The sequence below is a fragment of the Triticum urartu genome, chromosome 5A (assembly GCF_056163025.1).
Source record: "Triticum urartu cultivar PI428250 chromosome 5A, HENAU_Tu73, whole genome shotgun sequence".
Classification (NCBI taxonomy): domain Eukaryota; kingdom Viridiplantae; phylum Streptophyta; class Magnoliopsida; order Poales; family Poaceae; genus Triticum; species Triticum urartu.
The window spans coordinates 547,578,603-547,587,424 of record NC_141877.1 but is presented as its reverse complement, the minus strand read 5'-3'; positions in this window follow the sequence as shown (position 1 = coordinate 547,587,424).

Here is an 8,822-nt window from a genome sequence, read left to right as displayed (position 1 = left end):
AGGTCGGGGCATCTTGGATCTGACGGTAGGCAGCGACCGCTCTTGCTGAGCCAGGCGGGGGGGGGTGCGCTGCGGCCTGGATCCGGCGCAGGGTGTCGCCGGGGGTGCGCCGTGACCTAGATCCGGCGCAGGGCGTCGTCGGGAGGGTGCGGGGATGCGCCGCAGCCGGGATCTGGGGCCGGCCAACGCGGGGTGCAGGTGGTCTGAGGAGGGAAGGTGGGGGACAGAGGGAGTATGTATCGGACGAGGAGCTTGGTAGCAGTGTGGCTCGCCGTGGCCGCTCGTGTGGGAGGGGAGGAGGAGCGCTTCTCGTAGGATCTGGCGCTAGATGGATGCAGGGGCGGGGTGGCGCGTTGGTTGGGGTGGTTGGGTGGTGCGTCGGAGCGGGTAGGGCGCGGGGAGAAGGTGGGTGGGAGGGGTGGCGCATCAGAGAAGGACGAAGGTTGTGGGGTGGGAGTGGCGGCGGATGGTGGTGTTGTGGTGGGCCGGCGTAGAGGAGAAGGTGGAAGGAGTGGTGGTGGGGGCGGTTGCGGGTAGAAGGAGGCGGGTTGGATGGGGCAAGTTTTCGCTGCAGTTCGTTTCTGGATCTTTTTCGATGCCGAAGTGTTAGCAGAAGAAGCAGATTGTTATTAGAATAAGACTCTTAAGAGATGTTATCATAACAGACCCATCTTTTATATATATATATATATATATATATATATATATATATGTGTGTGTGTGTGTGTGTGTGTGTGTGTGTGTGTGTGTGTGTGTGTTAGAAATGAGGAATGACAAGATAGACGTACGATATATTTTCGAATGTCGATTATGCACGCCGCTACTAATGGCGACAATATAAAAAAATTGTCATAAGGGAATCGAATATCATCAAAAGGTCAACTATATGATAAATGCTTGGCTTCAATCGACAAAATGAAATATTGAAACAACGCATAAAAAATACATCGCACTAATGAAATATATGTGCAGTGTACTTGGTCAAATATTCATCTGATAACACATATGACGCTAGGCCTTGAGTTGCATGCAAAAATAATTAACGTGCACATCCTGACCCTAGGCCTTAATGAGCCATTTAATAGCTAATCATGTTTAGCCCATTAAAAAAATATGGCCATGTATGCATGGCCGTACATCTCACAGGCTGTTGTCCATACATGCTAATAGTGGTGCTAAGGCCCACACAGTGATTTAACATAATCCAAGCCCACATCAGCTAGTGAGAATCAAGTTGTCAGTTGAGTCAACTAGCCATTAAAGAAATAGAATAAAGAAAGGAAGTGGCCGCTCCCACGATGGCATCCCACGATCACATACACACGGTCTCCAGAACATGGGCGTGCGCACGTCAGCCAGTCCTCCGCTGCTTCCCTCCCTCCCTATAAATAACAAGCAATTAGACTGCTTTGGGTTCGTTCCTTTCCTCTGCTAAAAATTACACACACATACAGTAGCACATGATGAGAGAAGGAGGCAGGCGTCCTGCGTGTAGGAGGTTTGAAAGGTGAGATTCAATGGCTCTCCTCTAGCTCTTGATTTGGCCATTGTGGTACAAGCCTGTTAGCTTTCTTCTCCTTCTTCTTCTAAATTTCTAGCCCTTGATTCAGCCATCATGGTACAAATTAAGGAGCATGTTTCATCTCCCTAAAATTCTTGCCTTTGGTTCGACCGCTATGGTACAAACCAAAATGCATGTTTAATCTACATAAAAATTTGTCCTCGGTTCGGACATCGCGGTACAAACCAAGGAGTATGCTTCCTCCCTTCCTAAAACTGTAGTCCTTGGTTCGGCCATCATGGTACAAATCAAGGAGCATATTTCATCTCCTAAAAAATTCTTGCCCTTAGTCCGGCCACTGCGGTACAGGCTAAGGGGCATGGTTTAATCTATTTCAAAATTTTGTCTTTGCTTTTGCCATTTTGGTACAGACTAAAAAGTATGTTGCATCCATCCTAAAATTTTGTCCTTGATTCGGCCATGGTGGTACAAACCAAGGAGCATGTTATATCTACCCCAAACTTTCTCACTACTAGGAAAAGGGCTACTAATGGCGCACCAGTTTTGCCTATTAATGGCGCACTACTGGTGCGCCATTAGTATCACGCCACTAGTATTTCTTACTAATGGCGCACCACCGGTGCGCATTAGTATCTGGTATACTAATGGCGCACCATGCAGTGCGCCATTAGTATAGAACACCATGCGCCATTAGTATGTGGCATACTAATGGTGCACTGTTGGGTGATGCGCCATTAGTATGAATATTAGTTTTTTTTACTTTTCTGAATTTTGCATAGGTTACAAAATATATTATTGGGCAGAATATAGACAGCACCCCACAGCAAGAGCAGATTCATCGAATACAATAGAAGATTAGTCTCCGAATACAATTCATCATACTAGTCTCCGAATTCAAAAGACCGAACAAAGATAGAACATTACAAGTCTCGAGGCCGCGAGTAGCGAGTTTGTCGGAAGTAATACTAATCCTAACAAGTCCTACTAATCATCATCATACAACTTCTACTCGTTATTAATAACAAGTCATACGATCATCATCTTGATAGTCATCGAACCAACCCTACTTAATTGTTCTTAGCACATGATCATCAGTATTAGGCAGGACCTAAATACCCTATTTAAGCTAAAATAGCATAAAACAATATAGACCCTGACTCTCCATTATGGAGAATGGAGAACATCCTGTCTCCAATTCTTGCGCTTCGCTTCCTTTTGCTTCCAAGAATCTCCTTACGACTGTCCATACATTTTTTCCATCCTTTGATTTTCATGTCTCCATTTCTTTTAGAAATCTTGTATGGACAGTTGAGATTCGTAGGATGACCTGGCTGTATGTTCAAAACATTAAGACTACCTTTCTTATACATCAAATGAGGCACACAATTCTCTGGAATTATCTGTTGAAAAACATAGTAATAACTTCATATTTAGCAATGATGTACTAGTTTTAGAAGAGTATGCAAAAGATGCACGGATGTCGTAATAGTAAAAATCTTACCAGGGTATCTTCATGGTAGTTACTGTAGTTGAACACATGCACTGGTGGCACGTATTTACCCTAATGTTGAGGAGTTTGATTGTGGATATTGTAATTCTCAATGTCAGTACAAAATCCGACCAGATGATTTTTCTCCTTGTAAGTTGTTAATTCGGAGCCATCGGTGTAGTGGGTTTTGTCTACCATCTCCCGCACATTCTTTGAACAATAAAAATAAGCTTTCAATGGAAATAAGCTGTCAATTATTTTGAAATAAACAATATAAATTAGCTAATAACTATGTTTGAGAAACTCACATAGTGGTAGAACTGGAGGCGTATCAACAAGGACCCAAATGTCCATATTGTCTTGGTTGATGTCAGGATTACCAAGATCCATGGTGATAAGCATACCCTCATCAAAATCATACATCTTGCAAAATGCTTCCCAATTTTGTCAACCAAAATGGGTCACGCTCCCAGAATTATATAGATTTACTTCAAAGTCCACATCGTGGTGAGTCCTTAGGTGAATTTTCTTTGTTTCAGAAATTTCATGGTCTTCAAAATCCATCCTCTCCAAGACATAGCGTCTTGCATGGCATGGGATAAGCTATACTGAAATTGTAAAAGATGAAAATTACACGTTGAAATAGTTGAAGTCATGCTTAATTATGAAAATACCACTTGTCGTCGTTGTGTACCGTTTCAACTTCGAAGGTCTCCTCGAGCTTAATGTTGAAGCGCCGATCATTGTCCAGGTGAGGCATGTCGCACAGACCTCGATCGTCGTGGCACCAGTCGCACTCCCCCGGGAGACTTTCGTCGTCCGATGACGACATATCCTACGTTCATAATTCAAAACTACATCATTTAGGGTTTGTCGACACCGAGGCATCCTAAAATCTAAGCTTTTATCATTTAGGGTTTGTCGACGCCGAGGCACCCTAAAAGCCTAAGCTTTCGTCATTTAGGTTCTTATCGACACCGAGGCACCCTAAAAGCCAAGGTTTTATCATTTAGGCTTTGTCGACGCCGAGGCACCCTAAAAGCCTAAGCTTTCATCATTTAGGTTCTTATCGACACCGAGGCACCCTAAAACCTATGGTTTAATGCAGCAAGAATAAAGGGGTAGTTGATACTACTTAATTAAGTACTAAGATACCCCAGCATATGCATTAGTCGCAAGTACCCCATATGTCCTATTTTTAGCAAAGTCATGCTAAAATTCACAGAAAATTTCAGCATGACCTTTGCTGAAAATAGGACATATGGAGTAACCGAATTTGCCGGAACGGAAGTTAATCGATATTCCGGCAAACTCAAGGGCCTCTTGGGGTACCTGCAAAAATCATCACGACACAATGGTCGGAGATAAAACCCAACAAACTAGCAAGATGATCATCATCTTTGCAAGATAGTAGCTCAAGTTTTTGACAGTAGCCTCTGAAGAAAACAACATTGCAACATTCAAGTTCAGACAACACACTGAACATTTGACCAGTTACCTCTGAAGAAAAATATACGCTGACTATTGGATACAAAGAAAACAGCTATTGTAAACATTAAGTCATGGTAGTGTGCGCTAAAACAATTACAGTATAGGAACAACAACACAACAGTAGCTCAGTTACTAGAGGACTGTAAAAAACAAACACAAAAAACATAGAACGGTCATTTCCTTGTGTGTGCTATACATATAGATGAAAATGGATTTGTTGCTACAATAATTACAGTTCTAAGGAAAGGGAGTTACAGTTTAACATCATCAAGTAGTGTTACATAATATAGGTGATCATAATCAAGTAGTTGCTAGCAGCAAAGTTACTAACATGTTTACAGAAATTGTTTTCTTTAAAGATGATCATCATCTTTGCAAGTCTTTCTCAATGTGATCACAAGTAATTCAGAGGCATCACAATAAAGCAACACCCTGCACTAGCCTAAAAACAAGTGAAGTTTCACCCATATAAGAACAACTTTATAAAATCAGAGAAGTTGCTAAATTTTTTGTATCCTTCATACACACTGGAGTACAATGCTTTATAATGTTCCATCATCATTACAGAAATCCAAGAAACACATGGTCTCGAGGATATTCTTTATGACTGATTATTTCAGAAATGCCAGGGAACACAGAAATCCAAGAAACGCTGTTTTCAATTGATTTATTAAAATGGGTCATCACAAGCTCAGCGTTGGAAAAAATGAGTGTCGTGAGGAATCAGTGCACAACGGCACACCAGCTGCCTGCCCAATTTCTTCTTCTTCTGTAAAGAAAATAATCGGCTTGTTGGACCGGATCTACTCGTAATTAATTATATCGAGCGTTCGTTTTCTCCTTATTAGAAATTAAGCTCATGTGCAAACAGATGTGATACTACCATGTACTAGAACCAAGACCAAGTTGCGCGAATAATGCTTGCATGACTGTGCCTGATAATCGTAAGCACACAACTATATGTGTTGTTTTGCTCTTGTACTTCTGATAATTGTAGTTTCTACCTCCTAGTTTTTCTTTAGCCATAGTTAAACTTGTAAGAAGTGTACACAACTGTAAACTATCATTGGGGCCGGCCGATTCTATGCATTTGTTTCGTTTTTCTTTTCGAATGATGACACTTAGGTCCAACAGAGCGCGCCCAACATTCCAATTGCCTCAGTTAAATCCCAAATTGCTAGCTACCCATGTTGTACAACTACCAGTTGATCATGAACAGGTCAATGCTCTACGGATCACATGGACCAGCAATCATGGCGCCATGAAGACTTCGAAATACAATAACAAAACTAGGGAGCAAGAAGCCTGCCACCATGGCCCTAGGGTTTGCAAGGGAGGGGGTGGAGGAGAAGGGAGGAATCACCTGGGGGAGGGGATGGAGGAATGGAGGAAGACATCAGGGGCAGCGAGGAAGGGCGTCGAGGGCGTGGGCGCGGGCGGAGGGGGGACGACGAGGGAGGCGGTGCTCGGCTCGGCGTCGCATGGCTTGGCTGAGCTGAGGTACAGGCGGTCGTCGTCTTCTCCTCCTTGTCGTCCTCCTCCTCCGGCTTGGGGCGCGGGGGCGCCGGGGCGGCGGCGCCGGACGGACGGCGAGGTCGGTGAAGAGAACGGCGACGGCGCCGCAACGAAGCCGCATGGTCAGCCACGGGGGCACGGGGGCGGCGGGGGTGGAGTCCGGCGGGGGTCGGGGCGGCGGGGGTGGGGGCGCGGGGGCGTGGGGGCGGCAGGGGTGGAGTCCGGCGGGGGTCTGGCGAGGGAGTGAGGGACGAAGGGGATCTGATGAGGGAGTGGGAGGAATTAGCTAGGGGGGGAAGCTTACTAATGGCGCACCCCGCGGCGGTGCGTCATTAGTATGTTTTTTTAGTTTACTAATGGTGCATCGTGGCATAGTGCGCCATTACTAGTTTAAACTAGTAATGGCGCACTATGTCACGGTGCGCCTTTAGTAGTTTTGCAAAAAACAGAATAAAAAAATACAGTAGTGGCGCACTCTATGGCTGGTGCGCCATTACTAGTTAGAACTACTAATGGCGAACTTTGCCCGGATGCGCCATTAGTATGTTTGGAAAAATGAAAAAAAATTGTTACTTGTGGCGCACCTTGTTCCTGGTGCGCCATTAGTGTCTTCCACACTAATGGCGCATCATCACATGGTGCGCCATTAGTATATAGTAGTGACACACCACTTCTCTGGTGCGCCATTAGTGTCAATTTTATCTATAGCCCTTTTCCTGGTAGTGTCTCCTTCTGCTCGGCCATCGCGGTACGAGTCAAGGAGCATGCATGGTTCTTGTAAGCACGATTTCTTTAAATGTTGCGTGTGCTTTGTCCTATTGATCCCCGTCTTGATTCGGTCCCTTTAACGATACAAGCCAAGACGAACGCCTTATTCCTTGGTTTGGTCTCTATACATGGAGACGAATCAAGAGAGTGTTATAGGTGCGAACATCTCATAAAAAAATTAACTTAATTTGGTCATCATAAAAAAATGGATATGACTAAGTTGGAATGAAATTACGAAGGCACTAAACTGAACTCATGATAATCTCCTGTTTGGTTGCGCCACGGGCATTATGTGTCACGCTAGTTGCAATACAAACAAGAGCATAAAAATATATTCCCTCACTTGGTTACGTTGCACGCATGCATTATCTTAATGCAACGCGGTGTTACTAGTAATACAAGCAAGGCGAAACTTAATTTAAAATGTGTTCATGTTACATACCCAAAAACCAAAATCATGCAAGATGGATTATAAAACATGTTGCATCATGAAAAACCAATCTTACTTGGTTGCGCTACACGCGGGCATTATCATAATGCTACACGGTGTTAGTAGTAATACAACTAAGAGAAAATTAAATAAAGTATTCAGGCCACATATTTGGTCCAAAGTCAAATAAAACATGTCATGAAATGCTCCGAGGCTATAAGAGCCTAAACTATTGGCATCATCATAAATGGATATCACAAACTCACTTTACTTGGGTTATGCTACACACTAGCGCCAATGAAATGACGCTATGTGGAGTTAGTGCTAATACCATGTAAGGTACAAACATAAACAAAAATGATAGATGTCATATGACTCATGCAATACCATAATGGCTCCACAAACCTTTGCTTGGTTACACTCCACGCGGGCATTATCTTAGTGCTACGCGGTGTCATCAAATTCACTCTTTTGAATGATGCAAATTTCATGGCATCGTCAAACATGGTAGGCCAATAGTAACCAAGATGTCGCAGTTGATAATATAACTTAGGGCCAGATTGATGCGCCCCACACACCCCGGCGTGCACTTCATTTAAGGCATCCACAATTTCATTCCCTACTAGACAGCAGAGGAGGATGCCATCGAAGGAACGCCTATATAGGGTATCATTCATACATGTGTGGTGAACTGACCTTTTCCGAAGTCTTGACCTTTCTGCCGAGTCTAGAGGTAAATATCCATGGAGCAAGTATTCCAGGAAAGGGCTTCGCCAGTCTCCAACTTCAATCTCGTAGACATCTGCAGTCATTGCAACCGACGTCGTCGTCTCCTCCTCCTCGGCAAGTATAGGTAGGATTCTGCATTCTTCAACACGAACGTCCATCATTTGATGTGAAGTTAATGGCATACTAGCGGCTAAACCTGCTAAGGCGTCAGCCTTTTCATTCTGACTTCTTATAACATGCTGAATATTTAGATCAGCAAACATGGACATGAGCACTTTGGCTCGTTGGAAATAAGGCCTTAATTCTTCTTTCTTTACCATGTAAGTTCCCAGTAGTTGGTTGATCACTAACTGAGAGTCACCATAAATAGTGAGTGAATCTAACCCCATATTCAGAGCTAATTCAAGCCCAATTATCAAAGCCTCATATTCAGCCGAATTATTTGAAACCGCTGAAGTTAGGGTGAATGAGTACGGGATTATCCCTTCGCTTGGCGTCACAAAGACGACTCCAGCACCTGCCCCTGATCGTCGACATGCACCATCAAAGTACATTTGCCAACATGTACTAGCAACTGATGTAGTGAACACCTCTTCATCCGGCAAGTCATCATCTATGGGGAAATCATCGGGTATTGGATGTGTGTCTAGGAACTTAGCTAACGCCTGCCCCTTCATGGCCTTTTGTGGCACAAACTTTATATCAAATTGTGACAAAAACATCGCCCACTTAGCCAGTCTACCTGAAAGCACCATTTTATTTAAGATGTACCTGAGAGGGTCTGCTCTCGATACGAGGTGTACAGTACGCTCTAACATGTAATGGCGCAATTTTTGTGCTGCAAACACCAATGCGAGACATATTTTTTCCATGTCCGG